We start from the raw sequence: 18,561 nt of genomic DNA, 5'->3' as shown, positions 1-18,561 counted from the left end.
TATTCATAGATACATTTTCAATAGAAGGACAATATAACCTCACTATAGTCGATGGTTTCAGTAAACTAGGACAAGCATTTTTAATAAGTTCACGTTCAACTCCCGAAGAGGTTAGAGCTCTAATCAAATACTTTTCTTTATACGGCGTAGCTGGACGAATTAGTGCTGATCCCGGAGCCGAGATTAATAATGCATTATTCAGAGATCTTTTGTCATTTTACTGTTAACTGTGTGAAAACCCATTTGCTTCCAATTGGCTTCGCATTTTGGGGCTTTTCTACCAATATCCATGTTCCATTTTGCTTATGAGATTCTATTTCTTTTTCTATTGCATGTTTCCAATATTCAGACTCGGGTGATATGATGGCCTCACTATAGTTTAGTGGTACAGAAGTATCTTCACTATGACACAGGTAAACTTTTCCTTGATCATCTTTTTGGTTTAAGGGTAATTCTCTATTTCTTGGTCTCAATGTTATGTTGGGGTGAGAGACTATTTCAATTTTCCGGTTTGGTGAGTAGTCACTATCTGTACTGTGATCTTGTTTAGAGTAGTAGTCAGTACTCCCAAATTGTAATGTGTCTTTAGAGCTCTCAGATGCAGAATTATCAGATGGTTCAGATGATGAGTCAAACATTGAGCTATTCTGTATCAAAACCTCCGACACATAATTGAATTTCGAATCGAATTCTTTAAATTTTTCTAGTGTATCAGATTTCTTGTGAAGAAAATAAACAAACACTTTCTTTGAATAGTCATCAATTACAGTCATAAAGTATTTGGCACCGCCCAGCGAGCTTGGCTCCATCAGACCACAGATGTCAGAGTGCACCAGTTGAAGTGTCTTTGTAGAATTTGTTTCACTTTGCTTTAGAGGTAAGCGTGTTTGTTTGTGATATTTTGATAATTGTACACCTTCTGTATTATCTACTTATTTCTCCAGACTTTCAAAATTCAAGTGGCTCATGCGTTGATGCCAGAGGTACATGTCTTGCTTGTTAACAGCGGATAAGTATGCATGTTCACTTTTCGCATTTAGCCTATACATATTATTGACTAAGCTTGCCGTTGCAACAACCACATTGTTTTTATTGAATATCAAACAACCATTGTTCTTGAATTTTACCTGACCTCCATTTTTTATAATCTGACTGACTGATAGTAGATTTGCTGCTAGTTCAGGTACATACAAAAGATTTTGAAACAGAATTTTGTTGTACTGACCTTTATTATTGCACACATCCAATGTCAACTGACCAGCACTGTGAACTGATAATAACTTGTCATTTGCTACCTTTATTGTTTTAATGGGTGGCTCTTTCTCATGTTGCAATATATGTCTATGTTTGGTCATATGTACTGAAGCGCCTGAGTCTATATACCATGGCACCTGTTCAAAACTATCTGTTGAGACTGTAAAAGCTGCAGCATAACTTGAACTCTCTTGATTCTTTTTTGTAGATTTTGACTTACACTCGGCAGCAATATGTCCATATTTATTACATTTATAGCAACGAGGCCCTCTTCCAGGATGTCTCGTATTAGCCTTATTCTTGAGATTATAGTTTGCAGCAAATGCAGATGTATCATTTTCACACACTTTGACATCTTGTAGAATTTTCGACTTAACAGAGTCTGCGCTTATTTTCATACCAGAGCTTTCGATTGCTATAATCATGGGCTTGTATGTTTCAGGTAGACCAGAGAGTAGTAGTGTCCCGATCCACTCTTCATCTACTTTAAAACCGATGTTACGGAGCTTGTGAGCCGTGGTCATAATTTTGCTCACATATTCTTCTACATTTTAAATACAAATCTTACTGGATGAGATTTGTTGTACATAGATCTCGAAGTAAGCCCACGCGGCGTGTTAGCCCCGAATCGTCAGATGACATTGCCAAGCAGTCCCACACTTCTTTTGCAGACTTTGCATCTTGTATGTGAACGTAGTTTACGGAGTCCACCAGCAAGATTATCTTTGATTTTGCTTTAATGTCACGTTTCAAGTCGATAGGTTCATCGGGCTCATGTTCGACACAGTCCCACAAATCCTCATGTTGGAGATATGTTTTAACTGCGAATCTCCATGTAGAATAGTTTTCCCAACCTACTGGTCAGCTTTTCGATCATTACTAGAGGATTCCTTACGACATTCTGATACGATATTTGCATAATGTTTAATGATATTTCGATCCGTAAAATCAACAGTCACTTTGAGGTTATTTTTACCGGCGTGCGATAATTTTATTTTTCTTTTATTTTACGAATATGTATTCACTATTCCTTTTCAAACTTTCATTCTTTTTATCAGGGCTATACTGGACCCATAACCTGTTACAATAGTGGATTTTCCTTTGGGTAATAAAAGTTATCTAGTACAACAAACTGTCTTTATTATTATATAACAGAGCAGAGAGAGATGTTACAACAGTCATAGAAAGGCGCGAAATTTACCATAGATTATACAGGATAAATTATAGACAACTTATGTTTTAACAAATACTTTGCGATATTAAAACGGAGTGCTGAACGGACTCACTGTGATTCCGTTACACAAAGTAGGAATGGCGCCAAATGCGATATTTAAAACTCCATACGCTTGGTATTAGTAAAATATTTGTGTACCGGGCTATTGATAGGTACCTAAATTGAAAGACAGAAATATCTGGCTGCGTAATGTTCGTACAAAAAAGTTGTTCAAGTTATCAGGATATTGAAATTTCCCACCTCACAAAAAAAGGTGGGATGAAGTAGTCGAAGAGGCAGGTAGACTCTTGTTAAAAGAAATATTATTATTAAGTATTCTTTGTTGGTCCAAATGTTGAATTTCAGTTTTCTTTAGTTTTGTTAATGTCTATTTGTTTTATAATGTGTATATAAGCTGTAAAATTACTTATAAATAAATAAATAATGCAGTAAGGAAAAGAATTCCTCGACATGTCCTCTCCATAAGACCTCATATACATGTAAGCGATCTCAATTTCTGCCAGTGCCTCAAATATTATTGCGAGTGAGAAATATGTATAGAGATGCATACTGGCTGAATTCACAAGAATTGTATTATTTATAATAAGTTATAAAATGGTTTTAAGTTTTTACTTGTTATGTGTGTTATTATTAAGTTACTGTAATAATAGGAAATAAATAAATATGTTGTAAATGGCACAAGAAAACTTTAGAACTAAACTTAACTTAAATAAACAAATGAAGCTTACTTATACACTTTCATAATATGGTAAGTAATAATAATCATGTCACCTTTATTCTATCTTATAAACAAAATACATATTAAATGGGTGTTAGTTTTCAAAGTCAAAAATGTCAAATAATTTATTTCAATTCAGCCAATTGAAAGGGAACTTTTGAAAATCAAAAGTTAAAAATATATTTAAAAAAAAACTCTAATTGCCCCTTCAAAAAGGTTTCATTTGAAGCAGAGATAAGAGAATGGGCAAGACACTCCATACTTACTCTTTTTCATTCTGTTATTATAAGTCTACAGTAGTTGTTGATATATCTGTTATTATATAATATTATAATTATTATATATTAGATTATATTGTTTGTGTGCAGGATGGACCCCTTTTTGGGTTAAGGCCTTACAGTAAAATCTTGTAAATCTTTATATATTGAGAAAAAAATACTCACAGCTAACTCTTGTAGTAGTACATTGATGCCATCAAGTTCTCCTAAAAATTTTCTCTTCTCGGGTGTATTCTGCAGAAGAATTGACAAAATCTCTGTTGCATATAATTTATTGGCATCGACTGGCATTTTCATCTGAAAATATTATCATAGATTATTTAGTATATCACAAACATTCAAAAGAAAGTAAACATATTTTTTCTACCTTCAATCTCTTAAGAATCCACTGAATGAAACCTTGTTTTGCATCTTCAACCCATAATTCAGGACGAAACTCAGTTATATTTTCAACTATCCCTGCAATTAACAAAATACATATTAGGTATCTATAGTATATATTTTAAGTGTTTAGGGAACCTTTGCATTAAAAGTATCACAGATTAAAATTATAATATAAACTATTAATGTTTAGAATCAGAAGCTGTTTCCATATACATAATATTATATAATGATGAACATTCAATGCTTGTACATAATACATACCTAAAGTATTATGTACAGCATCTCTCTCATCTGGCACTAGTTCATCAAGACGAGCCAAATTATGTAAGAGTACAGATGAACACTCTGCATCAGCTAAAGCATTGATTAGCTCCTCTGCACCTTCCTCACTCTCATGCAATATATCAACATCCGTTAACTCCTAGAATTGTTATTACCTAATTTTATACAAATATATTCACAACAGCTATTGGGAAAACAAATAGTTGTTACACACTTGTGGCATTAAATGTAATTGAATCTAAATATTGCACAAAAATGCAGGTATACCTGTAACAAATTCACAACTTTTGTTGAAACATCGGTGTTATCATGGGATAGGAGTTCTAAGAGTGAATTTAGGCATTTCAAGCGTACAAGTAGTGGATACTGGTCACGTGCTGTTGCAAGACTTCAGACAACTTTCAAGAATATATTATTTTTAAACAATTACATTGCACACAAAAGCCAAAAACGGAATACACATTGAAACAGAAACATAAAGCACAGTTGTAAGATTGATTGATTGATTGATTGGCAGATTAAAATATATATTTAATATGAAGGAACAAACAAAGCCATTATTAGTAAAAGATACCAGAGTTTTTAAGAATTTTCTGGTCACATTAAATATATCAATTTGCTGGTAATTTATGTTGTAATCTGAATTTCGAATAATTGGATTTACCTTGTATTGTGTAATGAAGGGGTCATCAAAAGTAAAAGCGATAACAATATTATATAAAATAATTATTGAAAAATATATAGATTTCTAATGACTTTATAGACTTTTGTGTAGCTTACCTCTGTAACAACATTTTCTACAAATTTTAGAATATCTTCGCGTTCTTTGTCAGTTACAGTAGGTTCTTTGGGTAGATGATGATGGTTGGGATCTTTGCAGATCTTTCCAATTCCGAACCGACTGCTCGTCGACGTACTTTTTTTTCGAACGTACACTTTCCTCATCAGAATCTCCAAGTTCATCTTCATTAGGACGCTTAGGTGTTGGGGTAGGCTATAGAAGAAATTAATATAAGTGCGTAACGAACTGATAAGACAACAACTCACAAATAAATAAACTAACCATAAAAGTCAATAGTTCGCCGACGTCCATTTTAATTGTTGTATAAAAATTATTCATTATTGGCATTTCTTTGCAATGGCGTGTCAAATGTCACAATAAACGTCAGCAGTTAGCACAGATTATTAATAGCAAGATCTGTCAACTGTTATATATACAATTTGGGAAAAAAGCGCGGTTAAGTTCGAACAAGGGCGCCTTTTTAAAAAAATTAAAGTTAAAATAATACAAATTGTTATTGTTGAAAGTTTTATTTACTTATAAAGTGTGATTGTTGCCGCGATGTCCCGCGGTAGAAAAGGGCGTAAGAAAAAAGATGTCGAGGGAGACTCCGAGGAAAGCGCTGCGGTGCGGGACTCTGAGTCGGACTCCATCATTTCTGAGTAAGATACTGATAAGTATATTTCATTTAAATTACCGAATTATGTCCGTTTCTATCCTGAAGCTCGTCGACGTACTTTTTTTTCGAACGTACACTTTCCTCATCAGAATCTCCAAGTTCATCTTCATTAGGACGCTTAGGTGTTGGGGTAGGCTATAGAAGAAATTAATATAAGTGCGTAACGAACTGATAAGACAACAACTCACAAATAAATAAACTAACCATAAAAGTCAATAGTTCGCCGACGTCCATTTTAATTGTTGTATAAAAATTATTCATTATTGGCATTTCTTTGCAATGGCGTGTCAAATGTCACAATAAACGTCAGCAGTTAGCACAGATTATTAATAGCAAGATCTGTCAACTGTTATATATACAACTAGCTGACCTGGCAAACGTCGTCTTGCCAAACTACTACCTTTAACTCAGCGCCATCTGTTAGAATTGTATCAAATAATAAACAAATGTTAATGTTATCGTAATTTTAGTAAGGATGCCTATTTTTTTTAAAATGAAATATAGCCTATGTCACTCAGGAATGATGTAGCTTTCCAACAGTGAAAGAATTTTTCAAATCTGCCTAGTAGTTTCGGAGCCTATTCAATTCATACAAACAAACAAACAAAAAATCAAACCTTTCCTCTTTATAATATTAGTATAGATTTGGGAAAAAAGCGCGGTTAAGTTCGAACAAGGGCGCCTTTTTTAAAAAATTAAAGTTAAAATAATACAAATTGTTATTGTTGAAAGTTTTATTTACTTATAAAGTGTGATTGTTGCCGCGATGTCCCGCGGTAGAAAAGGGCGTAAGAAAAAAGAAGATGTCGAGGGAGACTCCGAGGAAAGCGCCGCGGTGCGGGACTCTGAGTCGGACTCCATCATTTCTGAGGAAGATACTGATAAGTATATTTCATTTAAATTACCGAATTATGTCCGTTTCTATCCTGAAGATGGTGGCAATTTCGAATATATTGTCTTTCTAGAAAACACTGACAAAGACAAACCAATTGGCTCGAGAGATATGATGTCACTCACCAACGCAATAAAACGATACAATAAAGGCGTAAAACAATTAAAAAGAATCAACAAAGCAAAAGTAGGAGTGATATTTGAGAGACCAGCTTTGGCTAATGCAGCTCTAAGCAATAAAAAGTTTCTGGTTAACCACAAACTCTACGCTAGTATACCAGCTGCCGCAACAGAAACAACTGGCGTTATTAGTCACGTGCCAATAGATCTTTCAAACAAAGAGATTTATAGCGCGTGACCAGCACAAAAAATATAGTCTCGATCAAACGCTTCATGCGTAGGATTACCGAGAACAGTAACATCAAATATAAACCTACAAAAACTGTGTCCATCACATTCTCTTGTCCAAACTTACCTGAGAGTGTTGACTTGAATAGTTGGAGATTTGAAGTTCGTGCCTACATACCTCCAGTAAAACAGTGCCTCCGTGGCTTGAGATAATATGGTCACATCGCCAAATTTTGTAAATACGCTGAAAGGTGCTCCATCTGTGGAGAAGGTCACAACTTTAAATCTTGCAACGTTAACCCCAAAGAGGCCTCTTGTTGCCATTGTAAAGGGAACCATATTTCAATATCTTCTATTTGCCCTATCAAAAAAGAAAAAATTCAGCAAACTAAGGATAAATTTCAAAATAAAAGTTATGCACAAGCTCTTAATAGCACTAATTTTCCCTCACATAGTAAAACAGACCAATTTCTTTCATTACTCAATTCAGAAATAATACTTAAAACCATTACTGAATCACTTGTTAAATTAATCACCCTCAACAGGACCAATGAATCCAAAATTTGCTCTGAAACCATAAAACGATGTTTTAAAAGATTCTTTCAAAAAGCAGAATAGTAAACAATCTTTAATTATATCCTAATGGATACTTTAAATATAGTACAGTGGAATGCTCAGAGTATATTGCACAATCAACATATTTTCAACCATTTTCTTTTTGATAACAATATTCATGTGGCCATTCTTTGCGAGACTTGGCTTAAATCTCATCATAAATTTAAATTGCATAATTTCGATATAGTAAGACTACACTCAGGAAACTCTCACAATGGTGTAGCCATACTTGTACATAGATCTATCTCTTACTCTAATGTAAATACTGTTTATGATAATTCTCTTCAAAATATAGCTATTAGAATTAAATATTCAAATTGCAAGGAATTAACTATTGTAAGCCTTTACAGCCCAGGTAATTGCAGCCCTCCTTTTTCACCACATAAACTGAATAATTTAATTAAAAGCCTCCCTCAACCAATTTTCTTGGCGGGGGATTGTCACATTTATATTATTATGTCAATTTTGAATCTATATCAATATTGAGGGGGAACTGTCATAATATAGTTTGGGGCAGCCAAACCTCTGATTGCAGGGGCAAAGACATTTTAGATGTCATTCATAAAAACAATTTAGTCCTACTAAATGATGGTCATGTTACTACAGTCGGCTCTCACATATGGAGACCTAATGTCTTGGATTTAAACATAGTCTCTCCTTCCATCTCTTTACAAGGTGACTGGATGGTCTTCGACGATCCATTAGGCAGCTATCACCTCCCTGTAATAACAAAAATTCTACTCAGTTTTAATAATTCTTATTCTATAGATATACCTGATAGAAATCCTCTCCCTTCTTCTTGTAATTTAAAATTAGTTGATTGGGATCTGTACTCCACTAAAGTTGATTTGTTATTTCATAATTTATCTTTAAATACTCAAGATCCTATTTTAACATACAACAATCTTATTAAATGCTTAAACATGGCTCTATCGGAATCTCTTCCTTTCTCTTCATCTGGTCATAATGATTCTCGTTTAAAACCAAACACAAAAACAAAAAGAAATCCACTTCCATGGTGGAATTCAAATTGTTTTAAAGCTCTCACAGATAGTAAAAATGCATACTTACAATTCAAAGAAGACCCAAGTGATGAGAATTATATAAACTATAAAAAGCTTCAAGCTAAGAAGAAATACATAATTAGATCTGAAAGAAGATTAGGTTGTTACAAATTATGTGAATCCTTTAACAGAACTACACCTATTTCAATTATTTGGTCACATATGCGTAAATTTAACAAAACTTACTCACCTTCGTCTGTGTTTGATAACCATTATGATTGGATTATTCATTTCATCAAAAAATACAGTCCAGATACTGTTGAGCTAGCATCCCACATTGACAATCAAGATTGGTCTTGCCCTAATCACAGATACTTTTTGGAACCATTTTCATTTGCCGAATTAATGTCAGCAATATAATATAATATCATCTAGAAGAGACACGACAGCCGGCTTAGATGGTATTCCATATAAAATGCTAAAGCATCTAAGAGTGAATTTAGGCATTTCAAGCGTACAAGTAGGTGCTGTTGCAAGACTTCAGACAACTTTCAAGAAAGCCAAAAACGGAATACACATTGAAACAGAAACATAAAGCACAGTTGTAAGATTGATTGATTGGTAGATTAAAATATATATTTAATATGAAGGAACAAACAAAGCCATTATTAGTAAAAGATACCAGAGTTTTTAAGAATTTTCTGGTCACATTAAATATATCAATTTGCTGGTAATTTATGTTGTAATCTGAATTTCGAATAATTGGATTTACCTTGTATTGTGTAATGAAGGGGTCATCAAAAGTAAAAGCGATAACAATATTATATAAAATAATTATTGAAAAATATATAGATTTCTAATGTCTTTATAGACTTTTGTGTAGCTTACCTCTGTAACAACATTTTCTACAAATTTTAGAATATCTTCGCGTTCTTTGTCAGTTACAGTAGGTTCTTTGGGTAGATGATGATGGTTGGGATCTTTGCAGATCTTTCCAATTCCGAACCGACTGCTCGTCGACGTACTTTTTTTTCGAACGTACACTTTCCTCATCAGAATCTCCAAGTTCATCTTCATTAGGACGCTTAGGTGTTGGGGTAGGCTATAGAAGAAATTAATATAAGTGCGTAACGAACTGATAAGACAACAACTCACAAATAAATAAACTAACCATAAAAGTCAATAGTTCGCCGACGTCCATTTTAATTGTTGTATAAAAATTATTCATTATTGGCATTTCTTTGCAATGGCGTGTCAAATGTCACAATAAACGTCAGCAGTTAGCACAGATTATTAATAGCAAGATCTGTCAACTGTTATATATACAATTTGGGAAAAAAGCGCGGTTAAGTTCGAACAAGGGCGCCTTTTTAAAAAAATTAAAGTTAAAATAATACAAATTGTTATTGTTGAAAGTTTTATTTACTTATAAAGTGTGATTGTTGCCGCGATGTCCCGCGGTAGAAAAGGGCGTAAGAAAAAAGATGTCGAGGGAGACTCCGAGGAAAGCGCTGCGGTGCGGGACTCTGAGTCGGACTCCATCATTTCTGAGTAAGATACTGATAAGTATATTTCATTTAAATTACCGAATTATGTCCGTTTCTATCCTGAAGCTCGTCGACGTACTTTTTTTTCGAACGTACACTTTCCTCATCAGAATCTCCAAGTTCATCTTCATTAGGACGCTTAGGTGTTGGGGTAGGCTATAGAAGAAATTAATATAAGTGCGTAACGAACTGATAAGACAACAACTCACAAATAAATAAACTAACCATAAAAGTCAATAGTTCGCCGACGTCCATTTTAATTGTTGTATAAAAATTATTCATTATTGGCATTTCTTTGCAATGGCGTGTCAAATGTCACAATAAACGTCAGCAGTTAGCACAGATTATTAATAGCAAGATCTGTCAACTGTTATATATACAACTAGCTGACCTGGCAAACGTCGTCTTGCCAAACTACTACCTTTAACTCAGCGCCATCTGTTAGAATTGTATCAAATAATAAACAAATGTTAATGTTATCGTAATTTTAGTAAGGATGCCTATTTTTTTTAAAATGAAATATAGCCTATGTCACTCAGGAATGATGTAGCTTTCCAACAGTGAAAGAATTTTTCAAATCTGCCTAGTAGTTTCGGAGCCTATTCAATTCATACAAACAAACAAACAAAAAATCAAACCTTTCCTCTTTATAATATTAGTATAGATTTGGGAAAAAAGCGCGGTTAAGTTCGAACAAGGGCGCCTTTTTTAAAAAATTAAAGTTAAAATAATACAAATTGTTATTGTTGAAAGTTTTATTTACTTATAAAGTGTGATTGTTGCCGCGATGTCCCGCGGTAGAAAAGGGCGTAAGAAAAAAGAAGATGTCGAGGGAGACTCCGAGGAAAGCGCTGCGGTGCGGGACTCTGAGTCGGACTCCATCATTTCTGAGTAAGATACTGATAAGTATATTTCATTTAAATTACCGAATTATGTCCGTTTCTATCCTGAAGCTGGTGGCAATTTCGAATATATTGTCTTTCTAGAAAACACTGACAAAGACAAACCAATTGGCTCGAGAGATATGATGTCACTCACCAACGCAATAAAACGATACAATAAAGGCGTAAAACAATTAAAAAGAATCAACAAAGCAAAAGTAGGAGTGATATTTGAGAGACCAGCTTTGGCTAATGCAGCTCTAAGCAATAAAAAGTTTCTGGTTAACCACAAACTCTACGCTAGTATACCAGCTGCCGCAACAGAAACAACTGGCGTTATTAGTCACGTGCCAATAGATCTTTCAAACAAAGAGATTTATAGCGCGTGACCAGCACAAAAAATATAGTCTCGATCAAACGCTTCATGCGTAGGATTACCGAGAACAGTAACATCAAATATAAACCTACAAAAACTGTGTCCATCACATTCTCTTGTCCAAACTTACCTGAGAGTGTTGACTTGAATAGTTGGAGATTTGAAGTTCGTGCCTACATACCTCCAGTAAAACAGTGCCTCCGTGGCTTGAGATAATATGGTCACATCGCCAAATTTTGTAAATACGCTGAAAGGTGCTCCATCTGTGGAGAAGGTCACAACTTTAAATCTTGCAACGTTAACCCCAAAGAGGCCTCTTGTTGCCATTGTAAAGGGAACCATATTTCAATATCTTCTATTTGCCCTATCAAAAAAGAAAAAATTCAGCAAACTAAGGATAAATTTCAAAATAAAAGTTATGCACAAGCTCTTAATAGCACTAATTTTCCCTCACATAGTAAAACAGACCAATTTCTTTCATTACTCAATTCAGAAATAATACTTAAAACCATTACTGAATCACTTGTTAAATTAATCACCCTCAACAGGACCAATGAATCCAAAATTTGCTCTGAAACCATAAAACGATGTTTTAAAAGATTCTTTCAAAAAGCAGAATAGTAAACAATCTTTAATTATATCCTAATGGATACTTTAAATATAGTACAGTGGAATGCTCAGAGTATATTGCACAATCAACATATTTTCAACCATTTTCTTTTTGATAACAATATTCATGTGGCCATTCTTTGCGAGACTTGGCTTAAATCTCATCATAAATTTAAATTGCATAATTTCGATATAGTAAGACTACACTCAGGAAACTCTCACAATGGTGTAGCCATACTTGTACATAGATCTATCTCTTACTCTAATGTAAATACTGTTTATGATAATTCTCTTCAAAATATAGCTATTAGAATTAAATATTCAAATTGCAAGGAATTAACTATTGTAAGCCTTTACAGCCCAGGTAATTGCAGCCCTCCTTTTTCACCACATAAACTGAATAATTTAATTAAAAGCCTCCCTCAACCAATTTTCTTGGCGGGGGATTGTCACATTTATATTATTATGTCAATTTTGAATCTATATCAATATTGAGGGGGAACTGTCATAATATAGTTTGGGGCAGCCAAACCTCTGATTGCAGGGGCAAAGACATTTTAGATGTCATTCATAAAAACAATTTAGTCCTACTAAATGATGGTCATGTTACTACAGTCGGCTCTCACATATGGAGACCTAATGTCTTGGATTTAAACATAGTCTCTCCTTCCATCTCTTTACAAGGTGACTGGATGGTCTTCGACGATCCATTAGGCAGCTATCACCTCCCTGTAATAACAAAAATTCTACTCAGTTTTAATAATTCTTATTCTATAGATATACCTGATAGAAATCCTCTCCCTTCTTCTTGTAATTTAAAATTAGTTGATTGGGATCTGTACTCCACTAAAGTTGATTTGTTATTTCATAATTTATCTTTAAATACTCAAGATCCTATTTTAACATACAACAATCTTATTAAATGCTTAAACATGGCTCTATCGGAATCTCTTCCTTTCTCTTCATCTGGTCATAATGATTCTCGTTTAAAACCAAACACAAAAACAAAAAGAAATCCACTTCCATGGTGGAATTCAAATTGTTTTAAAGCTCTCACAGATAGTAAAAATGCATACTTACAATTCAAAGAAGACCCAAGTGATGAGAATTATATAAACTATAAAAAGCTTCAAGCTAAGAAGAAATACATAATTAGATCTGAAAGAAGATTAGGTTGTTACAAATTATGTGAATCCTTTAACAGAACTACACCTATTTCAATTATTTGGTCACATATGCGTAAATTTAACAAAACTTACTCACCTTCGTCTGTGTTTGATAACCATTATGATTGGATTATTCATTTCATCAAAAAATACAGTCCAGATACTGTTGAGCTAGCATCCCACATTGACAATCAAGATTGGTCTTGCCCTAATCACAGATACTTTTTGGAACCATTTTCATTTGCCGAATTAATGTCAGCAATATAATATAATATCATCTAGAAGAGACACGACAGCCGGCTTAGATGGTATTCCATATAAAATGCTAAAGCATCTAAGAGTGAATTTAGGCATTTCAAGCGTACAAGTAGGTGCTGTTGCAAGACTTCAGACAACTTTCAAGAAAGCCAAAAACGGAATACACATTGAAACAGAAACATAAAGCACAGTTGTAAGATTGATTGATTGGTAGATTAAAATATATATTTAATATGAAGGAACAAACAAAGCCATTATTAGTAAAAGATACCAGAGTTTTTAAGAATTTTCTGGTCACATTAAATATATCAATTTGCTGGTAATTTATGTTGTAATCTGAATTTCGAATAATTGGATTTACCTTGTATTGTGTAATGAAGGGGTCATCAAAAGTAAAAGCGATAACAATATTATATAAAATAATTATTGAAAAATATATAGATATCTAATGTCTTTATAGACTTTTGTGTAGCTTACCTCTGTAACAACATTTTCTACAAATTTTAGAATATCTTCGCGTTCTTTGTCAGTTACAGTAGGTTCTTTGGGTAGATGATGATGGTTGGGATCTTTGCAGATCTTTCCAATTCCGAACCGACTGCTCGTCGACGTACTTTTTTTTCGAACGTACACTTTCCTCATCAGAATCTCCAAGTTCATCTTCATTAGGACGCTTAGGTGTTGGGGTAGGCTATAGAAGAAATTAATATAAGTGCGTAACGAACTGATAAGACAACAACTCACAAATAAATAAACTAACCATAAAAGTCAATAGTTCGCCGACGTCCATTTTAATTGTTGTATAAAAATTATTCATTATTGGCATTTCTTTGCAATGGCGTGTCAAATGTCACAATAAACGTCAGCAGTTAGCACAGATTATTAATAGCAAGATCTGTCAACTGTTATATATACAATTTGGGAAAAAAGCGCGGTTAAGTTCGAACAAGGGCGCCTTTTTAAAAAAATTAAAGTTAAAATAATACAAATTGTTATTGTTGAAAGTTTTATTTACTTATAAAGTGTGATTGTTGCCGCGATGTCCCGCGGTAGAAAAGGGCGTAAGAAAAAAGATGTCGAGGGAGACTCCGAGGAAAGCGCTGCGGTGCGGGACTCTGAGTCGGACTCCATCATTTCTGAGTAAGATACTGATAAGTATATTTCATTTAAATTACCGAATTATGTCCGTTTCTATCCTGAAGCTCGTCGACGTACTTTTTTTTCGAACGTACACTTTCCTCATCAGAATCTCCAAGTTCATCTTCATTAGGACGCTTAGGTGTTGGGGTAGGCTATAGAAGAAATTAATATAAGTGCGTAACGAACTGATAAGACAACAACTCACAAATAAATAAACTAACCATAAAAGTCAATAGTTCGCCGACGTCCATTTTAATTGTTGTATAAAAATTATTCATTATTGGCATTTCTTTGCAATGGCGTGTCAAATGTCACAATAAACGTCAGCAGTTAGCACAGATTATTAATAGCAAGATCTGTCAACTGTTATATATACAACTAGCTGACCTGGCAAACGTCGTCTTGCCAAACTACTACCTTTAACTCAGCGCCATCTGTTAGAATTGTATCAAATAATAAACAAATGTTAATGTTATCGTAATTTTAGTAAGGATGCCTATTTTTTTTAAAATGAAATATAGCCTATGTCACTCAGGAATGATGTAGCTTTCCAACAGTGAAAGAATTTTTCAAATCTGCCTAGTAGTTTCGGAGCCTATTCAATTCATACAAACAAACAAACAAAAAATCAAACCTTTCCTCTTTATAATATTAGTATAGATTTGGGAAAAAAGCGCGGTTAAGTTCGAACAAGGGCGCCTTTTTTAAAAAATTAAAGTTAAAATAATACAAATTGTTATTGTTGAAAGTTTTATTTACTTATAAAGTGTGATTGTTGCCGCGATGTCCCGCGGTAGAAAAGGGCGTAAGAAAAAAGAAGATGTCGAGGGAGACTCCGAGGAAAGCGCTGCGGTGCGGGACTCTGAGTCGGACTCCATCATTTCTGAGTAAGATACTGATAAGTATATTTCATTTAAATTACCGAATTATGTCCGTTTCTATCCTGAAGCTGGTGGCAATTTCGAATATATTGTCTTTCTAGAAAACACTGACAAAGACAAACCAATTGGCTCGAGAGATATGATGTCACTCACCAACGCAATAAAACGATACAATAAAGGCGTAAAACAATTAAAAAGAATCAACAAAGCAAAAGTAGGAGTGATATTTGAGAGACCAGCTTTGGCTAATGCAGCTCTAAGCAATAAAAAGTTTCTGGTTAACCACAAACTCTACGCTAGTATACCAGCTGCCGCAACAGAAACAACTGGCGTTATTAGTCACGTGCCAATAGATCTTTCAAACAAAGAGATTTATAGCGCGTGACCAGCACAAAAAATATAGTCTCGATCAAACGCTTCATGCGTAGGATTACCGAGAACAGTAACATCAAATATAAACCTACAAAAACTGTGTCCATCACATTCTCTTGTCCAAACTTACCTGAGAGTGTTGACTTGAATAGTTGGAGATTTGAAGTTCGTGCCTACATACCTCCAGTAAAACAGTGCCTCCGTGGCTTGAGATAATATGGTCACATCGCCAAATTTTGTAAATACGCTGAAAGGTGCTCCATCTGTGGAGAAGGTCACAACTTTAAATCTTGCAACGTTAACCCCAAAGAGGCCTCTTGTTGCCATTGTAAAGGGAACCATATTTCAATATCTTCTATTTGCCCTATCAAAAAAGAAAAAATTCAGCAAACTAAGGATAAATTTCAAAATAAAAGTTATGCACAAGCTCTTAATAGCACTAATTTTCCCTCACATAGTAAAACAGACCAATTTCTTTCATTACTCAATTCAGAAATAATACTTAAAACCATTACTGAATCACTTGTTAAATTAATCACCCTCAACAGGACCAATGAATCCAAAATTTGCTCTGAAACCATAAAACGATGTTTTAAAAGATTCTTTCAAAAAGCAGAATAGTAAACAATCTTTAATTATATCCTAATGGATACTTTAAATATAGTACAGTGGAATGCTCAGAGTATATTGCACAATCAACATATTTTCAACCATTTTCTTTTTGATAACAATATTCATGTGGCCATTCTTTGCGAGACTTGGCTTAAATCTCATCATAAATTTAAATTGCATAATTTCGATATAGTAAGACTACACTCAGGAAACTCTCACAATGGTGTAGCCATACTTGTACATAGATCTATCTCTTACTCTAATGTAAATACTGTTTATGATAATTCTCTTCAAAATATAGCTATTAGAATTAAATATTCAAATTGCAAGGAATTAACTATTGTAAGCCTTTACAGCCCAGGTAATTGCAGCCCTCCTTTTTCACCACATAAACTGAATAATTTAATTAAAAGCCTCCCTCAACCAATTTTCTTGGCGGGGGATTGTCACATTTATATTATTATGTCAATTTTGAATCTATATCAATATTGAGGGGGAACTGTCATAATATAGTTTGGGGCAGCCAAACCTCTGATTGCAGGGGCAAAGACATTTTAGATGTCATTCATAAAAACAATTTAGTCCTACTAAATGATGGTCATGTTACTACAGTCGGCTCTCACATATGGAGACCTAATGTCTTGGATTTAAACATAGTCTCTCCTTCCATCTCTTTACAAGGTGACTGGATGGTCTTCGACGATCCATTAGGCAGCTATCACCTCCCTGTAATAACAAAAATTCTACTCAGTTTTAATAATTCTTATTCTATAGATATACCTGATAGAAATCCTCTCCCTTCTTCTTGTAATTTAAAATTAGTTGATTGGGATCTGTACTCCACTAAAGTTGATTTGTTATTTCATAATTTATCTTTAAATACTCAAGATCCTATTTTAACATACAACAATCTTATTAAATGCTTAAACATGGCTCTATCGGAATCTCTTCCTTTCTCTTCATCTGGTCATAATGATTCTCGTTTAAAACCAAACACAAAAACAAAAAGAAATCCACTTCCATGGTGGAATTCAAATTGTTTTAAAGCTCTCACAGATAGTAAAAATGCATACTTACAATTCAAAGAAGACCCAAGTGATGAGAATTATATAAACTATAAAAAGCTTCAAGCTAAGAAGAAATACATAATTAGATCTGAAAGAAGATTAGGTTGTTACAAATTATGTGAATCCTTTAACAGAACTACACCTATTTCAATTATTTGGTCACATATGCGTAAATTTAACAAAACTTACTCACCTTCGTCTGTGTTTGATAACCATTATGATTGGATTATTCATTTCATCAAAAAATACAGTCCAGATACTGTTGAGCTAGCATCCCACATTGACAATCAAGATTGGTCTTGCCCTAATCACAGATACTTTTTGGAACCATTTTCATTTGCCGAATTAATGTCAGCAATATAATATAATATCATCTAGAAGAGACACGACAGCCGGCTTAGATGGTATTCCATATAAAATGCTAAAGCATCTAAGAGTGAATTTAGGCATTTCAAGCGTACAAGTAGGTGCTGTTGCAAGACTTCAGACAACTTTCAAGAAAGCCAAAAACGGAATACACATTGAAACAGAAACATAAAGCACAGTTGTAAGATTGATTGATTGGTAGATTAAAATATATATTTAATATGAAGGAACAAACAAAGCCATTATTAGTAAAAGATACCAGAGTTTTTAAGAATTTTCTGGTCACATTAAATATATCAATTTGCTGGTAATTTATGTTGTAATCTGAATTTCGAATAATTGGATTTACCTTGTATTGTGTAATGAAGGGGTCATCAAAAGTAAAAGCGATAACAATATTATATAAAATAATTATTGAAAAATATATAGATATCTAATGTCTTTATAGACTTTTGTGTAGCTTACCTCTGTAACAACATTTTCTACAAATTTTAGAATATCTTCGCGTTCTTTGTCAGTTACAGTAGGTTCTTTGGGTAGATGATGATGGTTGGGATCTTTGCAGATCTTTCCAATTCCGAACCGACTGCTCGTCGACGTACTTTTTTTTCGAACGTACACTTTCCTCATCAGAATCTCCAAGTTCATCTTCATTAGGACGCTTAGGTGTTGGGGTAGGCTATAGAAGAAATTAATATAAGTGCGTAACGAACTGATAAGACAACAACTCACAAATAAATAAACTAACCATAAAAGTCAATAGTTCGCCGACGTCCATTTTAATTGTTGTATAAAAATTATTCATTATTGGCATTTCT

General features: G+C 33.8%; 3 long non-coding RNA genes across 11 annotated transcripts; all 3 read right to left on the bottom strand.

The window, feature by feature from the left end:
• Positions 1–5,454: 5,454 nt before the first annotated feature.
• LOC123690520 lies at positions 5,455–9,688 on the bottom strand. 3 transcript variants are annotated; one of them, XR_006751135.1, is made up of 5 exons: positions 9,640–9,688; positions 9,357–9,570; positions 8,536–8,899; positions 6,353–8,184; positions 5,455–5,745 (listed from the first exon to the last, which is right to left on the bottom strand). It is a non-coding gene; the product is annotated as an uncharacterized LOC123690520 (long non-coding RNA). The 3 variants fall into 3 exon arrangements; XR_006751136.1 differs by lacking the exon at positions 9,640–9,688 and having other exon boundaries at positions 8,536–8,613; positions 8,719–8,899; positions 9,357–9,629; XR_006751134.1 differs by lacking the exon at positions 9,640–9,688 and having other exon boundaries at positions 9,357–9,629.
• Positions 9,689–9,880: 192 nt separating this feature from the next.
• Positions 9,881–14,114, bottom strand: LOC123690521. 4 transcript variants are annotated; one of them, XR_006751140.1, is made up of 5 exons: positions 13,783–14,055; positions 12,962–13,325; positions 11,403–12,610; positions 10,779–10,914; positions 9,881–10,171 (listed from the first exon to the last, which is right to left on the bottom strand). It is a non-coding gene; the product is annotated as an uncharacterized LOC123690521 (long non-coding RNA). The 4 variants fall into 4 exon arrangements; XR_006751139.1 differs by having other exon boundaries at positions 10,779–10,902; XR_006751137.1 differs by lacking the exons at positions 9,881–10,171; positions 10,779–10,914 and adding an exon at positions 14,066–14,114 and having other exon boundaries at positions 11,944–12,610; positions 13,783–13,996.
• Positions 14,115–14,306: 192 nt separating this feature from the next.
• LOC123690522 lies at positions 14,307–18,540 on the bottom strand. Of its 4 annotated transcripts, none has more exons than XR_006751144.1 (5): positions 18,209–18,481; positions 17,388–17,751; positions 15,829–17,036; positions 15,205–15,340; positions 14,307–14,597 (listed from the first exon to the last, which is right to left on the bottom strand). It is a non-coding gene; the product is annotated as an uncharacterized LOC123690522 (long non-coding RNA). The 4 variants fall into 4 exon arrangements; XR_006751143.1 differs by having other exon boundaries at positions 15,205–15,328; XR_006751141.1 differs by lacking the exons at positions 14,307–14,597; positions 15,205–15,340 and adding an exon at positions 18,492–18,540 and having other exon boundaries at positions 16,370–17,036; positions 18,209–18,422.
• Positions 18,541–18,561: the final 21 nt, after the last annotated feature.

Source organism: Pieris rapae, chromosome W (assembly GCF_905147795.1).
Source record: "Pieris rapae chromosome W, ilPieRapa1.1, whole genome shotgun sequence".
Taxonomy (NCBI): Eukaryota; Metazoa; Arthropoda; class Insecta; order Lepidoptera; family Pieridae; genus Pieris; species Pieris rapae.
Note: the sequence above shows the minus strand (reverse complement) of the source record. Positions and strands in the feature narration are given on the sequence as shown.